This window comes from Parus major, chromosome 11 (genome assembly GCF_001522545.3).
Source record: "Parus major isolate Abel chromosome 11, Parus_major1.1, whole genome shotgun sequence".
Taxonomy (NCBI): Eukaryota; Metazoa; Chordata; class Aves; order Passeriformes; family Paridae; genus Parus; species Parus major.
In genome coordinates, this window is record NC_031780.1 from 15,359,457 (window position 1) to 15,386,103 (window position 26,647).

A 26,647-nucleotide genomic window follows, 5' to 3' on the forward strand; every position below is an offset into this window, starting at 1 on the left:
GCCTGCTAAAGCTGACAAGAAGAGTTTGGCACATGAGGAGCAGACATGCTTGCCCCAAGGCACCGAGGACCACTCCCTTTGCAGCAGCCTCTGGAGCTCCACCGAGGGGAAAGCAGCCCCAGCAGATGGAGGGCTCGCTTGTAAAAGAGTTCCTGTACCAATCCTGCTGGAAGGAAAGTCTTCTGCATGTCACAGAGAAAGGTGTCCAAGTCCTCTGCAGAGCCGAGAGCAGGGCCCAAGTCACCTCAAGCTCTCATTGAAAAGATGATTGATTCTGCTCTATTTTGCTTCTTCCAGCAAAACATTGCAGGATGTTTTCTCTGCTGCTTGCCTCCAAGTTTGCTGCATTTGTTTGCCAAGTCCTGGGGTTGTCAAACGAACAGGAACTCCCCCTGATGGTGCACACCTATTTTCCTTGTGTTGCAAATCCTCCTTTTCACTAGCAGTGCGCAGTACAAACACACATATAATTCTACTCATTTTCATGTGATACTGAATGAAACTACTTAAAGCTTATGCCAAATTAACAATCTTTTCTTGGCAATTTCACACCGGGATTCTATGCCAACTTCTGTTTAACAAGCAATGTTATTAACAGAGAAAATAAGGTTTTTTTGTTTCTGCTTTGATTTGCCTTCTTGAATCTTCTGGTGTAGTGAATTTTCCCGTGCATGTGCATATCTAAAAACCTAACAAGGGCAAACAGCTTTATTATTTCCATAAAAATTGCTACTGCACAGCAGTTCTAGAAAGTCTAGAGTTTGGGGGTTATTCTAAATATATTAAAATCAGTATTCAAAACAGAGTTTCAAGGCACAAACTTCAGAGTCTCCTCTAGACTGCACTATCACACACTCCAAGAGCTGGGTTTTCTGTCAGGATCTCGCCTCTTAGCGCTGCTTAGGAAGAAGAGATGAATCAGAAATGAGATTTAACCAGCCAACAGATTACTCCCCTGGCACGGGGAACGCAGTGCTGCAAACGTGCCAGCTCTCCTAGTGCCACCCACCATCTCAGCATATGGGGTGTGTCAGGAGTAAAAAGGCAGCAGAACAGCTCAGTGCTGCATTTCTTCCCCCCTGCCCCCTCCAGCTCAGCGGAGTCATCGGCACTACTGGCAGCTCTCAGAGCTGCCTACCAGCAGTGCAGAGAATACAAGGTCAGGCAGGAGCACAGGAAGGGAATGACTCTCCCTCTGGGCTCAGAATCAGTGCCTGATTCAAGCCATCCTCTTGAGCTCACTAGAATACTTTATACCGTATGCGACTGAAAATAAAATTTTAAAAAGTGTTTACACCACTCGTGGAGGAATGTACAACCACATCATGAGTGATCTGACACCTTCTGCTTGCCCATTTCTTTTTTCAGCTTTACTTCCAGTGCTGTTAAATTGAGATAAACTTTTTTTTACACACCAATCTCTTTTTTTTTTTTATTTTTACTAAAGCAGAATTCCTAAATACTCTGTGTATACTTAGGGGTTTCCCAAGTTGTGCAGATGGGTTGTTCCTTTGAAATTGAATGATTTGGGCATTAACACTTGTCATTTCTCTCTGTGTGTATCTAAGATGTCTTCTAGAGTCCCTGTCCACCCTTTGTACAACACACCAAGTGTGAACACAGAGCACATTTTGTGGAGGCTCCACAGCTGAGCTCAGTGACCTAAAGCTGTTTCCCCTCACTGACCACACTCTTCCAACAGCCCAAATTTCAACTTGCATTTAGAGCAGGTAGAGCTCATGTCACCTCTCAGTAAAGGCACTTCTACTGTTCCTTTGCTTGTATCCAATGTCTTTTGGGCATAAAAAAGATTCTTTATGGCCTAATAATATATTCAGTAATGAAGGCATAGTAAATCTGAAAGATTGCCAAACTTCATTAACACAGTCCTAAAAGATGAAACAAACATAAAATAGGAGGTATATTCTGCAAACAATATATATTGTTTGCTGAAATGTGTATTATTTTCAGCTTGTATTTTCCTGAAAAGGAGGGTGATCTACTCAGGCCATGTAAAAAGGGGGCTTCTAAAAAGCTCTCAATAAAAGGTTTAGTTTTACTGAATTTCTGAAGACAAGACATTTGTCTTTCCCAACTCCTGGAGGCTGAGCTGCATTATTAAAGAATAGATACTAAAGTATCTGGCTGATTCTGCAAAAAGGACACAATATGACATAAAAAGGATAGTGTCAATTTAATATCATCATTAGGTTACAGAGTTAACAATTCATTAATTAATTTCAAATGAGGTAAGTCTGTATCTTTTACCTTGATGACCTAAGAGCAATCTGAATCTGAAACATTTCCCTACCAAAAGTACAGGCAAAAACCCACAAAAAACTAGATATATTTAATGGAAACTATGATTTTACAGAAGTTGATGATATATAAAAATGTTAGTTCCCTAACTGCAGCCTCGAGAGCTGATTGCTGGGGGAAAGTACTTGTACTTTTTCTTTCTTTTAAGGCTTTTAGAAGGGAGTGTAGATAGTGTCCTTTGTAATACTCTAAAAAATTAATAGTGGCTATCAGAAGAATTTTGTATGTGACAGTAAACTAAAAATAACTGAACATCAAGCAATGATTTTACAGTGACAAGTTTCCTAAGATAATATAAACTTTCTATATGTTCATGTAACACTTACACAAAATTGCTACAACCACTTTAATAAAGTGAATTTTCCTCTGGGTATTAGCTGACATGTGTTCTTATTCTATTTCATAGAATTTGCCTGTGTATAAATATTATTTTGAGATTTTTTCTCTATTTCTCATAATTTCTTATATTTTTTTTAATTTTTTTTCCCTATTCTTTACATTAAAAATCAGTTCCTTTTCATTGGCTAAGCAAAGGCTCCACACCAAGGATTCAATTTTTTCAAAGCAATCCTTAGCCAGCTGAACTTTGCAAGTATCCAGTATTTCTGAAAATCAAATTCTTTCTTCTCCAGGCAATGCTTATATGATGTTACATCAATTTAATTTGCACAGTCTAATCACACTGCTTTAGCTACCTATATATCAAACTGAAGTGCAGCCCCAGCACTGCAGTGCCAGCAGAAGGCACTTGTGCTGTTAATCACTGCACTCAGCCCTGGTTTGGGAATACCCACTCGTACTGTGCACCATGGCACAGCCCATGGTGCAACATCCCACTGCCCAGCCCTGCCCTCTGCTCGAGCACACTGCTCACAGATTTCCTTGTGGGTAACTAATGTCCTCTGATTTCCAGGTTCAGCACTTGCAGAAATGTTTCCTTGCAGACAGCAGATAGAACAAGTCACATTAAGGGATTCTTCTTGATTTTGCCTTGCTACCAGCTCCAAATGAAGCACCCCTGCTTCATTTGATCATTCCAGCCCTTCAAGGATCAACCATAAAGTGCTACAAAGAAGGAAAGGTCTTTTTATGGCTCATGCAAATCCATGAAGCCTGCACAAACTTCTACTCACACATTTTAAAAAAAAAAAGGTGAAGGGTGCTAAACAGCAGTTTGAAAAGTGGGGAAAAGAAACCATAACAAATGAGCCCCTGAATCAGAAAAATGGAGTTACTTCTGTTGTAGGCAAGGTTATTCACAGCCACCCAAGATGTCTTTCAAGAGAAACTCTAATGTTTTATCTCTTTGCAGAGAAGGTAGAATATTCTGGGCTTAAATGCCTGCAGACAGTTAAATTCTGTGTTACAGGAGGAAAAAAAAAGAAAAACAATAAAGACGAATAGCTCTGACCCCTTCAAAATATTTTCTGCACTTCTCATATTACAATTGGCATCAAACACAAAATTACTAAGGCTTTTCATCACTTTTTTTTCTTTTCATTAAAAATGTCCTTGGCTGCATTGAGTTTAAAATATCACAATGCTGAAACAAACCAAAAATTTCTTAGTAATAGCAACCTGAATGACAGAGTATTAGCACCTTTATCAAACGGGAAATTAACACAACACTGGGTTGCACACAGTTTTTAAAACACATTTGACTAAGGAATCACTGTTCATTAAGCCAGTACCACAGGAGAAATGTCTCTACAATTTTAAATGTAATTAAAAGTTGACAGGACATACATTTGAAGTACCCACCACTGAAACTCACTTTGATTTCTGTATTTTTCTGATGATGTTTGAGGGTTTTGTATGCTCTGGTAAAAAAAAACCTCTAATGCCATTACTCACCAGATGTTTTTGTATTACATTCACTAGGTTCATAATCTTCTTGTTCTGCCTTTGCACATCATCACAAACATTTTACAGTGGTTTGATAACAGTAATACAGTCAGGCCTCTCACCCAGCACACTCTCTAAAAGGATGCTAGTCCTGATGTATTTGTGCCATGCAGCTGTGGCACAGAGATCCCGCGCAGCATCCGGGCATTTCCCTTCCTCAAAACCATCCCCTCAGAAATACTTTGTGAGGCCTTTCCAGTAACCTTCTACATTTCCTTTTCAAAAGGGGGAGGGAGGAGAAAATTTCCACATTGTGGCTTCAGTCAGGCAGAGGACATGACTTGTGCAATCCTAATAAATCAGAGAATTCCCGTGTGGCAGAAGCAACAGGGGAATAGTGGAAGAGCAGTGCTGCATGTTGACCTAAGCAAGAGCTTATCGAGAAATGATGTCCTCTTAAACAGACTCCTGTAGAGATGTTCTGCATTTCCTCTGACAAATTGTGAGCTCTCTGACTGTAACATTCCTAACAAAATAGGGCTGATTTAGCAATGCACAAACTGCCCATTATCCTACTGCATAAAAAGGCCATTTAAAGCAAAGCCTTAGGACACTGCCCCACTGGAAACAGTAGATCTGAAAAATTATCCCCATCTTGTGCCACCAAAGCTGTTAACTACCCTAGGGAATATACCTAATTTACAATACAGACAAATGTTAACTTTAATGAGTTTTAAAACTGCCATTTTTCTTGTTTGACTTTGATAACACTTGAAATCTTAAGCAAATACTTAGCTATTTTTTCACCTGGAATACCATCTGATATTGCCACAGCATTTGTTTTCAGCTGCCCTTGTCTTTCCCCCACTCAAATCATAATACTCTGCAAAAGTGCAATTAAAAAGTACATCCACTCCAAAACAGTCCTGGAAAGATTAAACAATCTATTTCAACACTCTGTTCCTGTCTGAAAACTTTGCATGCCAAGATTACTACTTGTCATTATCTTCCCAAGAGATGGAGTACCTTTTTTAAAAGTATCTCTAATGAGATCTACAAATCTATGTGCAAGACAGCTTACTTTATTGTGTTTATAATGATAAAAAATATTTTAAAAAGGTTATGGCTCTTGGGACTGATAAAAACACAATGGGGGTAAGGTCATTCGGAAACGCTAATAAAAGTTTTCATAAAATATGATGACTCTCAAGAAGTAATGTTGGCCATGAAAAATAACTATGAAAGTCTATTTCCTGTGATGGTAAACACTCAATTTTTCTGGAGCTGGGTGACTCTCCAAATCCTTTATTTGTTCTGTTGTTGCACAGCTGTAGCTGTTGGATTAGCCCACATATTCTATCAGCTGTGCAGGGTCTGTGCTGGAACTTCCCCTGCTCACACAAGTTTGGAGGAAAGAGAAGAACACGCACCTGCTGTGGCCATTAAGATCATCTTAAGCTCCTGATCTCTCTGCCAGTGACATCCAACAAAGCCTTGTCCTAATGACACAAGAGGAAAATCCATACAAACCCTTTCTTTTCACACAGCATAACTTTCACAAGAGCACAAGGTAAATATATACAATAGATATACAATAACATAACCAAAAGATTATAATTATTTGCATAACTTTAGTTTGTTTTGGAATATCAGTTTCATGAGTTTTAAACTAACGCAGCATTCACCATTTTATTTTAAATTCCTGTATTTGAGCACAGAGTATTTTCAGAGTCAGCTTTGGGAATATTTCATCGTGTCTGTTGCTAATGCTCTAAACGTTTTCTATTTCTCCATTTCTTTAATTATTTTTACTGTGATAAACTGTTAGCTGGCATCAAAATAATTTACTCTCATAAATTTTTGAGGCAGAGTTTTGCCTACAATCAAGAATACATGTACCTGTATTGAATAGTTTCACAGGTGTTGATAGTCTGCATTAACTGTATACAAAATTGCTCTTAAATTGTTGTTTTTAAGGGCTGGTCACAGGTAGGGAAAATTTGGTAGAGAGAGCATTGGCTTTCTCCCAAGTACTTTGCCTGAACATGAAAATCAATTATTTTATATTTATTTTGCTAAGGTAATCTGACTTGTCTAAAAAATTCTCCTTGTAAAAAAAATATTTCCTTTCAGCTCCTGGGTCTAGAAGCAAGGGAACACCAGGTTAAAGAAATGGAGGATAACAACATCACCTGCTCTTCTGAAAACACTTTGCATTATCTCAATTTTTTTACTAGTCAGCAGATAGCAACTTGACTTATTCCAGTTACAAAGCCATTTACTTGGTCTGCATGCTTTTCCATAAATCCAGGTTTGATTCCCAAACTTAGATTCTCTACCTATGTCCCTGCACAGACACCAGGTAACTACTGAAAGATATATTACATGGGAAAAGTCTGTAGAAATTGCACTGGGGGGAGGATAGTTTTTCTGCATTATTTTATTTTTCAGAAGGCAAAAGAGGCAAGGTGAGGATCCTTAGTTACTGTGTGTCAGCTTTGCCTCAAGCAACTTTGGGATTTACTAAAGAAATTGTGATGGTGAAGGGCACCAAAGGAAAAGGGGAAGGATAGTAGAAGCCAGGGATGGGGAGAGAAAAAGCAGGCAAGGCTTTTGGACAAAATGGATAAAGGCTCATTGCAACAAAGATCTCTGTACTCAATCTAGATGCCAGATTTTGCAGGCAGAAATACTACAATCAGTACAAAGATATCACAGAGTTGAGTTAAACCCATTCCAGGCTCCTCCTGGTATACCAGGGAGGAAGAAATCCTCAAATACAAGGTTTTGTTGGCCTTCCCAAGCCATCACTCTAGCAGCACCTCAGGTACCTCAATGGTTTGACAATAGAAGCTGGAGCACTCTAGTGGCAAACTTTTAGAGCACCAAACCATCACTAAACTCCAACACAAAGACAGCATCTGTGTTTTACACCGTGATCAATACATCCAGTCATGTTCTGACAGGGTACAGACCTGAGGGAGCAGCCTGGGAGTGCCATGTCCTGCTCTGCTGCCTCCTTACCTTTAGGGAGAGGCAGTCCCGAGTAATCCCTGGACATCCTGTGCATCCCATTTGTGCAGACCTGTCTCTCTCAGGCAGCATGAAGAAAGAGCTGTTGTGAACCATAGTTCTGACTCCCCCACCTCTTCTAGAGCATTCACACACACCCCAGGGCTGCTTTCAAATGGCCTTTGCTCTTGGAGGTTGCAAAAACAAAAAAGACAAACCCAAAAGCAATTCAAAGCAAAGACTGGAAAGGCTACTCCCACTTGTTCCTACAGGCTCTGCAGTAGCTGGCTAAACCTTTATCTTTTCCAAGTTCAAGGCTTTGTACAGCATTTCAAAATCTTTTTAAAATGACAAGTCAGTACCTAAAGCAGCGAATCCACAGCCCCTGCCCCACCCATGTGTTTTGGAAGCACATCTGCATTAGTCTGTGACCAGGTGCAACTTGAGGTCGCTTCAACTCAAAGCTGCACCAGTTGCCAGCAATCCAGAGATGCTGATGGTGCCACTCCCAGACATGTGTCACCTCCTCTCATCATGGGGCAGGAATCAGAAGATAGAACCAGGAGGAGACACAGAGAGATAAAACAGACCAAGCTTCTGTGCCAGAGCCAGAGTGGAGCCCCTGAAGCCCCCACAGGGCACATCGCACTCATGAGCTGCTCAGTGCTCTTCTGACCTTTCCTCATCAGGCCTGTGTGTTATTTCTCTTAGGATAATCTGCAAACACACAGTGCCTTCCTCAGCTTCTGACAAAGCCCACCAGGGTATAAATAGGGAGAGAGATTCTCGGGACAGGAGTTGATGCCATGGCAAAGATGGGATGACTGGACAGCCACAGCAGGCAGTGCAAGGGTAGCTGTTGTTCTGGAACCAATGTTGGAGCTTGGAAACTGCCCTCAGAGCACAATGCTGTTTTGCAAATTTTGTTTTTCAAATAGAAACATGTAACATTTTGGTATTAGAAAGGCGTTTTATTCTCGTAACACTGAGACACAGAAAAGAACTGGAGATTACTGATTGTTAGCCTGAAGATTTATAAAATTCAGAAATAAAAACTTCATGAAATAGAGTTACTTTTAGATGCTTTAATTCATTAATAAATTACCAGGATTTACTGGTTGAAATAGATCTCTGTAAGTGTCTGCTATCTTGTTTAATCCAATATTCACTAGTAAAAGCTGACTAAAAATGTAGCATACTAGTTTTTCTGGGATAAGAGAACAGCTGTTTGATGTTCTGGTTTATAAAAGAGGCCAAGAGAGAGTGTATTTGTTGTGGAATTAATTGGTCCAAATTAAGCACATACTGTTTTTCCAACTTATGGCAGGAATCTATGTAATTTAATAAATATGATAAATGGCTTGTGAGAATAACAAAGGATGATTCTGGGCCACCCCTGTAGTGCACAGACTGTCAGCAGAGTTTGGGTAACTATCATTTCAGCCAAGAGAGAACGGGGAGAATCTGGCAGAGAGAAAATTTGAAATTTTTATCTCAGCTGAAAAGAAAATCAGCCAAAACCATTGTGCAAAATTCTTTCCTCTAAAACAGAAACCTGAACCAAAGGGAGCATCTTTACCTCTTGAATAAAGAAACAAAACAATCAGCTGTCCAATAACAACACGCTTTAACTTGTAATATTTAAATTGGTAATGAGGAAGGTGTTTTGTCTGAATTTCCATTTCTTTCAGGGCCTAATTATGAAAGACAGAAAAAAAATGTGCTATGCACTCTCTTTCACATCTCATTACATTTATTCAGCTTTATTACTAATTCTTTGTTAATATAATTTTCACCCTGGGAACTACATTTTTTGTCTAGTTACCCTGATACATGAAACCCTTAAAGCAGGAAGTCCTTGATCACCACATCATATTTCTCATGGTATTTTAAAATGACACTCACCATATTGTTAGAAGTAGGTTCTATCAGCAGGCTGCTCTCTGGAGGTGTTCTTTCTCTCTCTCTCTCAGGTGCTTTAAAGAAGTTTTATCTAGCATGGTGGCCTGGAGAGACAGGGAACAGGAGGAGAATTGAAATGCTCACTTAGGTGTGCCATGCACCCCTCCCCACCCCAGCTTCTGCTGCAGTACCCTGTGCATGGGGCAGCAAATTAGAGGAGGTGGCAGCAAACTTTAACCCCAGCCTGTCAATCCTGCCACTTGTTAGAGGTGAGAGCCACGGCGGCGTTTGCAGCCTCATTCACAGGGAGTTTATACAAGTGCAGTAAGCAGGTCCCTTAAGGAGCTGAGGAGGAAAACTGCAGCAAATGTGTGTGTGCACTCACAATGAAATCCCAGCCCAGAGGACAGGCACTGTAATCCCACCAATGATGTTCCAAACCCATGATGGCTACCAGCCGACAATACCCACAGACCTCAATCCATTTTTATTGTATTCAGACTGCAGTGTTATATTTCCTGCCTCCCCTTAGCACCACACATACAGTGTACTTGAAAACAAAAATCTATAATATTGATCCCACAATGTCACCACAATTATTCTTTTGAAACAGCCATTGAAAACAAATTACATCTGCACTGCCTTTTCATCCGATTGCTCTGGGTGAGCAATGCTCACTGTAGCCGCCAGCATTTTCAGTGTTAGTACTGTGTCACTAAAGACAGCACAGGAAAAGAAAAAAAAAGTCAGGGGAAAAAAAGAAAAGCATCAGTAACATACTTAAAGGGGGGTTGGAGGAGGGGGAAGCCATCAAATTAACCAGACCACAAAATGCCCCTCTAACCCGATGCAACATTTAAGCCTCTCAGCTTTCTGCATGCACACCAGGATGATACTGGAACTGTACAGTAGCCAGTTTTCCCTCCTAGAGCTCATAAGGTTGGCTTTTTCCTGCCCAACAAGCCAAATATAGTTGTTACACTAATTAAATTGACAAAGATTCAAAGAGGGTCTCATTTTCAGGTAGTCCATTTAATACCTTGTGATGACAAAAAGTATTATTTGAAGCAACATGATTTTAGCCTCATGTAACATAATTCTATTGACAAACTGTAAGACTTTCTTGACAAGGGAGAAGTGATTAACACAGAAGTGATGAGTGCAGAACAAACCGACCCATTCAGATTAAAACTGCGACACGACCAAGCCTGGAAGAGTCTGTCCCGAGGAAGCAGCAGCCTCTCCACACAAATAGCAGGAATATCCAGCCAAGGCAGAGAGGAGGGGGAGGAAGAAAAGCCCACCTTCTTTAATTCCAGTTTCCCAATACTTATTAATTTTTATCCCAGTAATGGTTTTGCTCAAAACATGAATCATCACATCAGTGAAACCGTAGTGACCCCCACAGCATACACAAACCAGTATCATTTTATAGAGCAAATCCCATCAGCAAAGGCTAACTTCCATGTGCTTGTTAATGGCATGGCTTGGAAAAATATAGACCTCATCAACAATTAATTTTTTTGCCATTTGCCATTTTGCCAGTTGGTGGTTGGCCAAGGGAAAGTGCTTTTGTTAAGCTGTGACCACACAAGTCACAGTGGAAGGTTCCTGCAGCGGGGAAACGATAACTTTGGAGTATTAAGAAAACCAATAGCCTTGTTGACATGAACATGGGAGTCTAACCCCTGAAGCCTCCTGATATGAAGCATTGATTTTTCTGTCTGGGTACAGTTCTAAAGCCATCCATTCTCTATGGTCAGGACTCACAGGGCCAGAGGAGTGGGGAAAAAAAAAAAAAAATCTGTTCTTTTCACTTTTACCTCCAGGCAAAGTTGAGGAATAAATTCTACATTTTGAGGGATGATTTGTTCAGGCCATGTTTAGTAGAAGCTTATTGCATAAAAAAACATTTTGTTTCCTTGACCCTTGCAACCTGTGACCACTTATTCTTTTGTGCACCTCCTTCACAAGATAACAGCGGGGGAAAGTGCCTAGAGAAAGCACCCCTGGTTTCTTGTTATTCTCCAAATAATATCACCAAGCTCACTTATTATTCCTCAAATAATACTGTCATGTTCACTTGTCATTCCTCAAATACCACTGCCAGCTGACTTGTTATTTCTCAAATGCTTCCATGCCTACTCGTTATTCCGCCTCGTGTAATTACTACATCCCTTACTTGTTATTCCCTCTCATATACTACCCCTGGCTGTACTTGGTTAGTGCTCATGTACTACTGATCCGCCTCTCTGCTGTTTCATTTTCACCACTCCTTCGACATGCTGTACCTCCCTGAGAAAGGAAATTATATTATCATTCTGTGTATTTTTGCAATCCATACACTGACTCCCTGTTTCCTCTGCACCCCTGTTGTGTTCATTTAGTAGCTATTGTAAATATACCCTGAAAAACACCAAACCTCTTGCAGAAGAAACAATAGTTTCACAGTTTGGAGTGAGAGTGCAATGTGTTCCCATTGTTTTTAAAAATAATAATTTTAAAAACAAACAAATGAAAGAAAAAAGGGGGAAAAAGTAAAATTAAATCTATTATAGAGAAAATAAGCTCAAATTTCCCCCTCCCCACCAGGACATGGTTCTCAACCACACAATGGGATGTTTCCTGTTCTGGTGACAGAATGCTGAGCCAGTTTTTGCAGTTTGTCTCTTGTTTTCTAAGAAACAAAGCGACAGCATTAGACAGGAGATGCCAGCGTTACAGAAGGCTAATGTTTGGACACCAAACTTGCTCTCTCTTTCAGGTGGCAACTATTTAATTGATTTTTTAAACACAAATAAATATTCAAATGCAATAACACACAATCATCTCTAAGGGAGGTATAAAATATCAATGTCTACAGACTGGCTGGTATCTTTACATAGGTGTACACACAGACACTCCAAACCCATGAAAATAAACACCTCAGAGTATCTATCTTCACAAATCTCTGATAGAGTACACACACACTACATGAGCATAATTTTAGCAAATATATATCTATATACACACACAGATTAATCCTAGGAAATGTCCTGTGTTACTATTGCAGAAGTATGCCTATATTATGTTACAGTATGAATATGCTTGTATATTTATTATTAAAATACTTACTGTTCTGCCTTTTGAAGTAGATGGACAAATGATTTAGGAGTAGAAATAGACTAGAAACAAAATTAATGCAAATAATGTGTTGATTTTTTTTTTTTTAGCTTGATTAGCCAAGCCAATAGAAAATTCTGGAAAACGTATACAATTATTTTAACTGTCATAGACTGGCAATTGTAATTGACATGATTTGTACGAGATGCGGTGTAATAACTGAATATATTAAAAAAAAATCTCATGGCTTGATTACCAGGAGAACATTACTAGTGCCACAATATTATTAACAACACAATTATCATGGCATCCCTAGGACACGCTCTTAGCACTTCAATGCATTAGCGAACCTTTGCTAACGAAGAAAAAATTAAAGTACAGCAAATTTCAAAGCACCAGTTGTACGCAACATCATTAAAAATTTATAAAACTTCCCCTGAACATGACAAGTGTTTGGTTTAAATGAAGATCAGCCATAAGAAGGAGCAGAAATCTTGTTATTCTTTGTCTCTTTCTCTCCCTCTTTTTCTCGCAGACCTCCCCCAACCACCACCACCTCAATCCAGCTGAAATATGTAACCATTACAGAGTGACAGTTTGACACACAATGACCTGTCAGAACATTCATCTCTCAATGTTTTATTTTAGTGAGGAGCCAAACTGCAGAAAAAATAAGCAAGTTGTTTCAAGGCTTGGAATGAGATCAAACATTTCTGGCATCCCCACTTACCAGACCTTTGATTTACAATGGATCTGTCAGAGGCTGATTAGACAGTGTGTGTTTAAAAACCTATAGATGTTCCACAATTGCACAAGCTCTCCCCTTCCCTTCACAGAGCGCATTTCTGCTCTTTGTTTGAATGGAGAGAATAAACCAGGTTACACTGCAGAATCTTACACCTTGCAAGTGGAAAGCACCACATGCAAAACTGCAGGCAGCTGCAATTAAACCTCTTAGGCAGGAGCGTTCCCATTCTCCACTAAAAGAAAGCTGTAGCTCTCCGTACTCTGTAATATTCGTTGTGCCAATTTCTATTACCTTTTCCTTCCAGGCCTAAAGTTATAATAGTCTGCAGAGAAAATATACCCAGGAACTGCTGCAATCTCCACATATTTTCAATAATGTTCAAAGGCAACACGCAGCTAAAAATTAGTCAGACAGCAAAGTGCAGGTGGCTAAAATATTCCCACACTGTAACATTTTTTGCTCATAATTGCATGTAGGGGGGAAAAAAGGCTAGAAATATATTGTTTCTATTTGTACCTAGAACAGTTGCAGAAAGAGCAGCAGGATTTGTGCCTGGCATTAGAATGTGTAATTCCTTAATACTATATTGTGGCATATGGTTCATTGTAGCAAATTATGAATACATGTGTTTGGAGAGCTTTGGTAGTAAATTTGGGCTTTGTACATCTACAACAATGCCCAAATCTGACAAACATAATTTATATAATATTAAGTTAATACAGTATTATGAAATTAGCTCACTGTAGTAAAGCTGTAATTTTTAAATGAAAGACAATGCGATGAAATGAAAGCAAAATAAACATTAGCATTTTGTGAAAGGTAGAACAAATCTTCCAAAAGTCTGCTTTGTAATTTATTATAATGCTGTGTTTATGACTTCCAGTATATTTAAGACATGGCATCCTTTAACAGTAGAACAACTACACTGCTGTTCAGAGTGATCCCAATCTTTCAACCCCTCTCAGGCAACGCTCTCAATTAATTTAAGAGAGACTTTTGAGTGAATACTGCCTGTGATTAAGCCAGGAGCAGCTTGGAACTCTGGGATTAGTCCCCATGATGCTCTTTATGGGTTCCACTCTGCATTTACTCCATGTGGAAAATTCCAATCAAGTTGATGAGGCTGTAGGAACATAGGCTATTACTCCATGTGCTAGACAATCCAATACACGAAATTATATTTCACATATCCGTAAGAGGGAAAGTGAGAAAAGCATTACAATGGGAGCCCCTTAGCTTGTAGGAAATGGAATGTGTTAAAACACACAATTTTATTCTTTCCAGGGAAAGAGGAGAGCAATTAGCCAGAGCAGGAGTCAAAAAGGACATGTGTGGGAGGGAGGGAGAGGAGGTAAATAAATAAGTAAACAAACAAACAAATGTTTTGAGGTCATACCACAAGACCCTGAAATGATGCACAGTTTCTATTATCAACTTCCTAAGGAAGAAAGGGAGAACAGACTAAAATGTATTTTAAGGCTGCACAGAATTTGTGTTCTATTTGCTCTTTGAAAAAATTTAATGCCATGTATGCTCACCTCCTGTAGGACAAAATAACAGACATTGTCATTCAAAACCAAAAGTCCTTTGCTTCAGTCACGGCCTAATTTCTAGTTTTTAATTTGTGGTGTGTGGTTTTGGTTTCAAACAGAGAATATGATTTGCTGGATTTCTGAGGTTTCACATGTCCTAAAAAGCAATGCACCCTATCAAAAGGGAGATTTCCAGTAGGAGATTCCAAGTATCATTGGTCCTCAATATCAGGAGCCTGGGGCTACATCAAGTTACAGTAACTAAAACCTAGAGGTTGTGGCCCAGGAGAAAACAACTGTAGAATATAGTGGCTTCACATATTTGTGAAGTTCATGTCTCAGCCAACGATGATACGTCACAGATGAAAATGTATGACCTTTCTTTGTGTAAGTGAAAGCCATGTTATACGCTACTGAGTATTGCTACCAACCCAGAAATCCGCTATTGGTATTTATCATTCTGCCACCTTATTTCATACTCTCTGAAACACAGAGGAAATGCTTTTATCTGAGCAATCAGGGAAAGGTTAGAATTGCATTAACGGGTTAAATGTATGAATGAATCATGAAATACGAATTAGCACAAAATGCTAAAATAAAATCCTACGCAATATGCCTCTGTGAAATGCAGATAACACGCATGCCTGTACCCCAGCTACAGCTGCCTTCATCTCCTTTAGTCTCTCAGATCCACAAACTATGTCCTTCCAAATTTTGCACAGGGAAATCTAATGCTGCATAGTGTGTGTGCAATTGCCAAGTGTCACATCCACCTGTAATTTGTGTATCATGAACTACACAACTCCAGCACCAAAGTTGGCACACCTTAATTCTGCAAAAACCTACAAATCTGAACTCTGTGAACAGCCTCAATTTTAGATGCAAACAACCACAGCTTTGCCACTATCATTAGGAAAGTGAAACATGCCGCATAATTAAAGTGAGACAGGGCAGATTTCAGAGGTGAGCTCTGGAGGCCCAGGACCTGCCCACAGCTGCTGTTTGAAAGGGGCAGAGCCTGTGAGCCTTCCAGCCTGGAGCTCAAGTGACACAGGGGCACTCCTTGGTAGGAGTGAAAAAGTAGGTGATTAACTTTTGGGGTCCATTTTTCTACTCCTTAAGCTGATAATAAGACAAAAAAGGCCAGAATTTGACTCTCACACAGAGCTGTCTAAACACAAACTCACAGTAAGGATTAACCTGTTCATCTCTTTCCAGCCACACCCAAAAGAAGAGCTCTGTCAGCTTGGATTTTTGACTCGAGGAGGGTTGATTTCCTGAAGCAAGAATGAGATCCAGTACCAGAAAACAAGATCTTTGGCAGGAAAGCCTAGGTCCCTCTTAGGATTCAGTGAGAACACTATTAAACTGGAAGAAGGTGGCAGGGGACTTAGGGTGACAAGGGAGCAGCACAAACACCTTCACTACAGCAATTCTGTGTGATCACACCCTGCCTGTGCATCTCCACCCTATAACTTCTGAACCCACAGGCTCATTTCAACAAAGTTGACAGAAGGGTGAAAAGTTCAAAGATAATCAAGTTCCTACACATTTTTTGAGCACGACATATCCACAAAGAAAAGAAAAATCCTTCTACTGACCTTGGGAACACTTTCAGAATGACCTCATACCTTATCAGATACCAAAGAATCTGTAGTGCTGTGACTGAAAACACTCCAAATATAGAAAAAGAAAAAAAAGCTAGACAGCAAACACTTTCTGGACATCAACATCAAGTAATAATAATGTATAAATACATGGCAAACCAGACTTCAACAGCTTCAGTGAAATTACGCATTTTAAAATTTGTTAAAACTACTTAAGAGTAATTTACCTCAAAGCATAGAGGAAAGGAGGTGAGAACAGTCAATATCCCTGATTCAGTTGTGCAGGGTATTTGATCATCTACAGTTTGTATACTTAACAAATGTTGCAAAACTTTATCATGTTCCCAGCATTACTCAGCTCCAGCAGCATGAGTCTGTATTATATTCCTCAGCAATCCACGTTAGGCATTCCAGACGGATTTTCCTTGTTTTCAGGCTGCCTGCATTCACAATGCAAAATTCTGTGTTAACTTGAAGTATTCTCTCACGCACACATAAATGTATGCATATTTATACCCACATAAAATCTAACTCTGCCACTTTAGTCAGTGACAGACTGTACAATAATTAGCATTGTCAATTACTAATTATAGCATGGCCACAGATACAGTTATGAAAATGCAGCAAAGTAATAGCTTTGATAATTTCAAAGAATTACACCTTTATTCTGTCGCATTTGAATATTTCTACTTTTATCTTTTATTATAAATGCAGAAAAGAAAGAACAATAGATAATATTTTCTAAGCCAAATTTAAGGACACGCTGTTCAGACCACTTATTGCTCAAAGAACCTGTACCCCTCGTTCTTTTTTTTTAAATCAGTTAAATATAAACAAATTAACTTCCTATGCATGTTGCTTCTGAGAGAATTACTTTTCATTTTTAGAGTGGTTTTCCATCACTACAAACCTTTTCCTTTCCCTTATGCACCAGCAAACATACTGATACAATTTAAAGGTCATGTTCTTTTCAAACTGACAGGGCCCTCCAAAATTTTGACGAGAGTCCCTCCAAGAATCACACCATACAAACGGAAAGGAATTAAGTAAAGCATCACTTGATGTAGGCTCAATCATGTGAACTGATTAGAAAATGTAACCATGGAGAGAGGTGATTCAAAGTGTGACGGACAACCTTTCAAAGAAAGGAGATGTCATGTTGATAATAATAAGCAAGTACCTGACATTGAAGGAGGGGGTGAACACAGAGGGTCAATAAAGATATAATTGCCTTCAGCTACTAAAAAAAACCAAAAAAAAAACAAAATAAACAAACAAAAAAACAACACAATGAAGCGCCAACCAAAAACCCAAATCTCTTTGCTAACTGTGGTTTCTTCACACAGCAAGATAAATATTTAAAATGATCAGAGCATTTTTTCTGTGTAGTTCAAGTTAAGTTTTAGCCAAAAAATACTGAAAAATGTATTAATAACATTCCAGTTGTTTGGCTTGTTCTTTCACCCAGTAAAAAGGATCCCTTGAAGTTCAAAGCCAGATATTCAGAGTTTGTCTTAAAGGTTATATTGATATATATTGATCTGCATTACAAGTTAGATCATATTTAAGAAAATAGGACTGGCTTTGGATTATAATACCCACATCATTCAAAGAAATGCTGCAAGCAAAAAGAAATGTGCTTTTGAAAGACACTGTTTATCAGAAAGATGATATACATTTTAAACAGAGCAAGTCTAAATCTTTGCAGGAAACACAGTATGATCTGGGTTACGACAAAAAGATCTCTCCACAAAATAAAAGCAACAGTTACCATATGCTCTCAGCTATAGGTGAATATGCAGCCCAAAAGAATATCCCACCTTTTGCCACATTTAATCAATATAAAACTCAGATAAACTCATGAAACGAACAAAAAAGTAATTGAAAAGTATCATATTCCTGTCCTCTTTTTGACAGTAAATATTAAACCTATTCTTTAAAATTATTTCTTTCTTTCATACTTCTCTAACTGCTGCTCTTTCCTTTCCAATCAGTTTCTATGATTTATGGCACTCAAAACAGATCCAGTATGTCATGAACTATTATGGTAACAATTTGAAAACGTTACATCCAAGATCACTTTAATGATAAGACCTGTCTTCTCTTGTCGATATTAAAATGCATTTAATGTATACGAATAAATGGAATCTTAACTGATTTAGATACTATATTCTTATTGATGTCAAAGAGGTCAGTGAACACATCTAATGTTTTAGCCAACCATGGATTGAATATTACAGTTACATAAAAAGTAGACGTGGAGCCTTTCCCTTGTAGCACAAATTCACAGATTTGCACCAGGTAGGGTAACTTAAATAGTTCAGGCAAAATAATTCAGAGGTACAACTCAAGTTCTTACTGGACAAATGCCCATTTCATCAAGAAAGTAATAAACCATGGCACCCATGACAAACTCTGACGCTATTTGCTTGACACAGTGCCTGTTCAAGGCTTGTCCATGTGTTGCAGATTGAAAGCTGCAGGACACAACCAAGGTGACACCCCAGCCACACAATCTACTGCCTGTCTGGGAGAGAAACAAGGTTTTACTTCAATCTAGGTCTTTTGCAATTGCTCCCTGGACTGCTGGCTAATGAGGTCAGACAGTACTGTCCATTCTAGACATATTCTTCCCAGGGTATCATCTCTCCAAGAGACATTCCATGAGGACATACCCTTAAATACGCCATCAAAGCAAATTATAATGATAGAATTTATTAACATTTTTTATGAGGCAAAAAGCATACTTCTAAGGAAACATGAAATAAAAATGAGACTAAATAGCAAATTAATTTTGAAAGTATGCAGTAGATGTTGTTATGCCAGTGGAAAGCTTTTGTTACATGCAAGGACAAAGGCTGAAGTTAAGACTTGCAGACACCCCTGACCAGAGATCTTAACCAGACCTCCTTGCTTCAGCAACCAAAATCTCTTCACACAAAGTCAGTGATCATGCCTCTGCAGACACATCTGTGTGGGCAGACTGACTTTCCTCCTTTCTCTTTTACTTCCATACCCCTTAATATCTCCTTTCTAAAAAGGAAAGCTGAGACTGAGATCATTTAAATCAGCAAATGAATACCACAATTCCTCAAATTTCATGATGGGTGGAGCCCCAGAGGTGCCCAGTTGTCTTTAATGCAATGTACACTCTGAAAAACAGTGGCCATTGGGTTTGTGGCCATCACTGACCAACTCCACCCTTGAACAGAAACACAGACACAGCCTGCAGCAGCCTCCACTGGGGGGAGGTCAGGGGTGAAGTTAGAAAAAAATAAAAAGAAACAAGACAGTGAGGAAAGGACATGGGATTTATAATACAAACACAAATGAAAAATCAGAAAGAAGTGACACAGACAGGCATAATGGGCAGAAGATGTAACAGAGAATTTCTCACCCTCTGTTCAGACACATGGCCATGGCACTGATCAGAGGCAGTACCTACACCAGCTTTTCAGTCCAGAACAGTGGTACAGCTTTGGGTGAATTTATTCCCTCTTATTGTAGTTGGCTTTGTTAATAAAACTGGTTTTTGACCTGATTCCAGATTCCTTTTGTAGGCCAAAAAAAAATTTTTAAAAAAATCAGAAGCTCCACCAGATGTGTACCAGATGTGCTCCATTAGTCAATGTAAGTAAAAGGTGCAAATCAACAACTGTTTTTCAGTCATCTCCAAATATAATCAGGATGGGGAAGTTTGGTGCCAGTGACCACACTAACCATAGTCTAAAGTAAAAAATCCCAAAACGTACTTACTACAGATGAGGCCTCAGCACAAACCAATTTAAACTGATGCATTTATAAGGAGTTTAATTCCTTGCCAATGTAGAGTGCTTTAGTAAACCTAGGTGGAATAGAGATTTCATCCTCCTTCAGAGAAAGGTGACATACTTTCGGACATTCTTCCTTGAGCATGTGCCGGATGACAAAGCCATTTGGAACATGAGACCTTATTTTCAAATTACATGTTTAATCTTCTTCCTCACAGAAATTAAATTCTGATGCAAATGGAAGGGGATGGAGCCATCCCATCACTGCCTGATGTTCCCTGCTAAAAGAGAATGGGAAGGCCATAATGCAAAAAAAAGAAGCCAAGCATTTAAGGGAGAAGACATAAAAGCAAAACCCAAGGGTTGCAAAATCCACATGAACTAAACCCATGACTCAAATTAGTATAATTGAAAACCATTAAGCTCAGCTCTGTTCAAGTAAAAATTAACTTTATAGTGACTATCATTATAAACTATTGCTTCATCTGGAAAATACATCATGGTTATATTTTATAATTTTTATCCTCTCTTGCATGTAGCTGCTAGAAGGCAGTTACAATGAGAACTGAGTCTTTCCAAAGTTGTTAACAAGACACATTCCTTTTGGTTCATGGCTAGTATTATGAGAGTTTCTGTCTTATGTCACTATTTCTGACATATGCTGGAGAGGGAACATCTTGGCTCAAAAAATACTGGACCATCATTTTATGGGAAGAGACTTTCTTGACCACAGAAGCAGATAGATTTACAACTGACAACACAGAGGTAATGATAACCTACCCTTACATAGCCCAGAGTCTTACATACTGTAAACTCAATTAGCAATTCTTTCATCTTCACCCAGAACAGATATATTGAAAATTGCAGATTGAGGGTTTTTCTCATATAGCTCTGACCACAAGAATAAATACTGCCTTGCTTCAGCAGCATAATTTTTAGCCCTCTCATTTTTCATCCAGTTCAAGTTGTTTGGTTCTAGGAGTCCATATTCCAGGCAGGCAGAGCACTCATTTATGAACACAACACAGGCGAACGTGCATTTGTTGGAGATGAAAGGCATGAGAGATGCCCATAATTTTGCCACAAATAAACTCCTCCTTTGGTTTATGCTACATCATGCCCTTCCACGTGAATAGTTTTGATAAAGACCTGTTACTCCCTTTTCTTTCACTATACACAGTGTGGATACATTAGATAAACACTTTTATATGTTCCCGTCAAGGAGAAATATCCCACACAAGGAAGCAGACCTTGTGAAATAACATTTCACTTATCTGTTATGTCTTTCTGAACCTTCCCTAAGAACTATAATTCTCTAATCCCAGTATAAAGCCTGCTCCAAGAAATTCTCTTCTGAAAGACTAGCAAACAAATGCAGACATACAGGTGAGGGAGGTTTCAACAGCAATATGTACATTATTTTATAACTTCTTTTTCTTTTTTGTTACACCTAAAAGAGTTATTTTAATAACAGGCAATTTACAAGCACACACAGAATTTGAAGAGGTCTTCAAAATACTTTGGAGAAATAGATCATGTACTCCAAGCCAAAAGTATATATCATTTTTATCTATTAGGGGTTTTTACATTTTTACTGGGTCTCAGTGATTTACTTGCATAAAATAAAACAGAGAGCTATACTCTAGTTACAAAAACATGGCCAATATGAGAACAGAGAGAGCAGTAAAGTTTGAAACTACAGTGAATACAGGGGATTTGAGCTAACACAATACAACAATGAAGTTATTTTTCCAAACTTACCCGTGTGCTTGTAATAAATATGGTAATCAAGTAAATTAAAAACCTGTTGCATTTACACACTTCTGTCCACACTTGTCAATCACTTTTCAACAGCAAATATTTCAAGACAGTGGTTATAACCTCTGCTAACAGAAAAGAACAGCCTGTTTTGGTGAAATAAAGTTGACATTTAATTTACTCTTGTAATTTAAGTTGTTCATTCATTGCTCTTGTATGTTGACAGATAAGATTCCTTTAATGTTCTTGAGCAAAACAATAAATACAGTGTGGTTAAATTTTAGATGTGAAAACATTGTGCATTGTCTTGACAGCACCACAGTTAGGCATAAAGTTATAATGTTCAAATAGTCTCTTCTGAGACTCTCAGTGTCATAAAACATGTAGTCTTTCCAAGTGTATATGTATCTGTCATTTGACTTTTCCTAAAATCAGAACTAAATGGATGCATTTCCTGATTCTTCACCTACAGATCTGAATTTCTTTCTCCTTCAGCCCCAGCACCATGCTATGAATAGACACAGGTCTATCTGATAAAGCAGAAAGCTTTCCTTAACACAACTTCTGTGATTAGGACCCATGCCCAGATAATAACTCTGTTTGCTCATCCAGGAGCCGCCCTGTGACAGCCCCTCCACCCCACACTGGCACTGCTGGGGCTGAGGGCCCTTCACAGGGTGGCTCCAGCAGCTCTGCATCCTTTAAACAATGGAATGACAGAGCAGTAACGAGGAACAGCCTGAGCTGCTGCCCCTGAGGGACCCCAAAAAAGGAACTGCTGGGCTTTATCCCCTTGCAGCCTAAAGCTCTGTAGTCTGGGATGTTCCTGCTCAGCCTGGGCTGGCTCTGGGCTCCCTCACCCTGCTGTGCCCCGGCTCCCTGGGAAGGAATCCTCAACAGCTGGAGGGCTGGGATTTATTGTGGGCTTTTGCTGTTGTTGGGGTTTTTAGTTTTTTTCAATAAAAGCATCAGTCCAGCAAACTTGTTTCAAGAAACCTGAATTCACTGCTCAGAGGGCAATTTCTCCATTTGGCCCTGTTAACTCTGATGATATTTCACACAGAGGTCTAGGAGTTCTTTATATGATAATGAAGAAACTGATACATCCATCACACTTTGGGTACATGAAGTAGACCAAGTTCAGCTCCAAAGCTTCATATACATATACATCTATTTTTATTTTTTTTTTATTAAAGATGTAATGCATTGTTTCTTGTTTAGCCCAAGAGATTAAGATCTTCACATTCCATAATCATTGCAGGTAATTTCTCTCATTTCCTACGTTCTTGAAATTGTCTAATATCTACATTTGGCAGATTTGGCAGATATGAAATAAAATTGCATACTTAAAAAAAGGACTTGTATGATGAGAATACATTCAGTGATATGGAAGGTACAAAGAAAACCCCAGATGGCTCAGACAATAATAAGATATAATATTAAATTTAGACCTTTCATCAAATGTCCTCAAATTCATACTAAGGTCTCTTTTCAGCTTTGTACTTTCCTCTTATTTTAAATGTTAATGGATTATCAAAATCATCAAATTCTGTCATATAATCCAGAATGTCTGCTTTTTTAACCACAGAAAATGAACTGCACAATTTCTGTACAGACAGAACACTATATCAAATTGATCTGCAAAGAAGCAGACACCTTCAGCAACTACTGCAAAGGTACATATTAATTTTATGGTGCATTATTAGGACAGATACTCAGCACGTTCCTGATGGCCCTATTACTACGTCCTCATTCTCTAAAAGCCATTGTGCTTATATAATCTGTTATTCAAACCTCTGCAGATTTCTGAGCAAAAGGAGCAAGGGATGCTCTCAATCATCACAGCATAGACCAAGGTGCTCACACCACCATCAACCTCCAAAGATGAAATCACCAATGCAGGAGCTCAGGGAACGCTGCTGCCTGCTGCAGAATAGACAGAATTTCTCAGTTTAGGTACACTGCCTTTTCCCTCTACAAACACTAGTTCAAAAGGAAGGTGTTCATAAACAGCAGTGCCTCTCTGCTTTAAACTCTGCTGTTGAAAGAGGGCTTCAAGCTCAGTGAGAGCAGAACTGCACTTGGAGAAAGTCACAGGAAGCAAGCACAAGAGGAGGAATGTGTGATATGTCAAAGGAGTTTGTTCTATCCAAATTTAAGGGGAAAACAAAATATCCTAACATTTCACAGGAAAGAGAAAAAAGAGAAAGTATCATTCTCTATGGCTCAGATATTTTGTGTTTTTATGAGACCCCTGGATTGCAGAATCCATAGTGGTCATCAGGCAGGCACAGAAGTTTCTATGCATTTCCACAGATTAGCACATGGATCATGCATGTAAAAGAGAAACTTGGCTCATGCTGTGTGATAACATGGACTGTTGAACCAGCATTTCAGAGCTATGAACAGCCACCAGCAAACTGAGCAGGGCTGGGTATTCTGTCAGCATTCCTTGCCCTTGAGTTCTTCCTACCAAAACCCATATCCCACACCCAGTAAATGGAAGCAATCAGATGCCCTGCAGCAAAACACTGCCTTCAGAAACTATGTTTGTGTCTCAAGTCTGAAACAAACTCTTGGTTGGTTCAGATAGTCAGCAAGAACAAGAGGAAGAGCTCAAAAACATATGAACACTTTTTTGTGCAGAAGTCAATTGGATGGTTAGTTAAAAATGAAAGGAGCCAACTAAGTTATCCTCAGAGCTGCTATAATTCACTTTCAACATCCAGAGAACACCACAAGACAATTTCCTCCCTTTGCTTAACCAAGACTCCCCTAAAAGATAATATTATTGCTAATTCAAGATTCCTTAAACATACTTTGTTACCACTAAAATATTACATAGTAAGAATTACAGCAAAAAATGGTATGTTTCAAATTAGAGCCCAAGGATCTCAGATTCCGAAGATTAATTACTTATAGTTCTGTATAAATCAAAAGAAATAGTAAACAATGTATTTTTGAACAATAGAAGAAATCCTCTCTATTTCATCATAAACATTCAGCTTTCTTAGTGAGAGGCAGTATGTCTCTCCCTGAAAGAGAAACTTTCCCACTCTGCTAGAGAAATATTAGGGCACCAAGGAGCCAAGGAAGCTTTACCAAATCCTTCTAATTTCAATAACAGAAAAAAAAAAAACCAAAATAAAACAAAACAAAAAAAACCCAAAAGGGAATCTTCCTTATTCAGTATCTAAAGACTAGACCAAGAGAAAATAACTAAGACAAAACTTGAAGGCTAGAAAATACGGCAGCTCTGTATATCTACTCTGCATCTGTTTTTCACTAATTAATGTCATGTAAAAAGGCAAGGTTTAAACTGAAAATACAGTCAGAGAGAGAAATAAACTCTGTTCAATAACATTTCCATTTCCATGACCAACATTTCCAGCATAGAACTCATACTCAATATACAAACTTTCTCATTGGGCCAGCCCAATGTAAATCATACCTGTTAACTCTTTTAATGCAAACCATGACTGCCAGGAGTGCAGACATACAGTTATGAAATTCAGACATACTATCTGGGAAATACTTTTTTCCTCTTTTATCTGCTAAATCTCAATCTGAAAATGCAGAAATTTCAATTAAAATAGAATATAAAACATATAAAACATAGGGTAATGCCTGGATTTGCAATGTAGCATGCACCCCAAGGCACTGTATCATAACTAAGTCTTGCTTTTGTTCTGTCTAAATGTGTACTCACCAATGATAAAGGCAGGCTCTGCTTTGTCACACAGGTGGAATCCTTGTCTCTCCACTCTCTTTGATTTGATCTCTCCTACTTCAAAGCTGGCATATTGCAAAACTTTTTTTGCAAAGTTTACACAGACTTTAACTTCATTGCAGCGTGACCTTATAACTACAACAGCTTGGAGCTCCTCGAGACATTGATCATGTCTACATCAATGTTTGTACAATACCCACTGTAACAGGGCATTGTCTAAGGCTGGGGACTCTGGGCAATATTGTAACATAAATATTAAATAATAATAAAGTTCTGTCAAGTCAGTGATCTGTGAACTACAGCAGGTTCACGTGATCATGTATTATGGCTCAAAGGCAGCCCTCAGCAGCCATCAGATAAAATCTCTATGGTCTAAAAAGTACTTAAACAATGATTTACACATGAGTCATAAAATTAATAGGAATTACATATATTCCAAACTTTTACATACACCAAAATTTATATTTTTGCCACAGTTAAGAAACTTCAAGGGCTCATATTTTTCTTTGTTCTTACAAAAACTATTCCTGTTTAAAACTCTGAAAACGTTCAGAGATATATACATACTAATAAAATACAAATCAACAACAGGGTATCAAAACATTGAAATAGATTTTGATACAATTTGGAAATACACTCCTCATTAACAGACAAGTATAATTGGAAATTAAAGTAGTAAGAGAGTTCCACATGAAGATTCTCAAAATAGAGCTAAAATTGATTTTCCAGTTCATCCATTCCTGGTCAATAATTTTCACCCATGCCACAAGAGCTGTGGTGCATTGGCACTAATATTCCTTTCTGGGAAAAATGCAAGTTGAGCTGTCTTACTTGGAAAATTGAGTTTGCACGGGGAGGTAACAAACAAGGGGAAGAAAACAGAAAATTACGAAGTTGAATTGAGAAGAACACTCATTTGGGTATCTCATTAATGAACAGGGGGGGAAAATATAAAAGGAAAAATGAGAAAACAAGACCAGAAGCACACTGCAAAATACCAAAATGTAAAACAAAAGCTCCACAAATATCTGTCTTTCACTTGGCAATGAAGAGCCTTGTATATTTAAATGGAAACAAGACCTACTACAAAACAAGTGAAAAACCATTCACTAAAACAGCCAAATGTACCATTACCCCTTTAAAAGACTAAGCCAATTATGGTTAAACCTGCTGTGTTTTTATTTTCAGGCTACTTCAGTTAAGCATAGACAATTTAAATGGCTTTGGAGGGGAGGGTGGTAAATGCTTCACAGTAAACTGAAGTATATCCCACTTTTTCCCCTATATATATATATATATATATATATAAGTTTTCAAAGGGA

At 38.5% G+C, this 26,647-nt stretch overlaps 1 long non-coding RNA gene across 1 annotated transcript; it reads right to left on the minus strand.

Moving 5' to 3' along the window:
* Positions 1–5,294: 5,294 nt before the first annotated feature.
* Positions 5,295–16,501, minus strand: LOC117245015. Its single transcript, XR_004499126.1, has 3 exons — positions 16,295–16,501; positions 9,082–9,182; positions 5,295–5,663 (listed from the first exon to the last, which is right to left on the minus strand). It is a non-coding gene; the product is annotated as an uncharacterized LOC117245015 (long non-coding RNA).
* Positions 16,502–26,647: the final 10,146 nt, after the last annotated feature.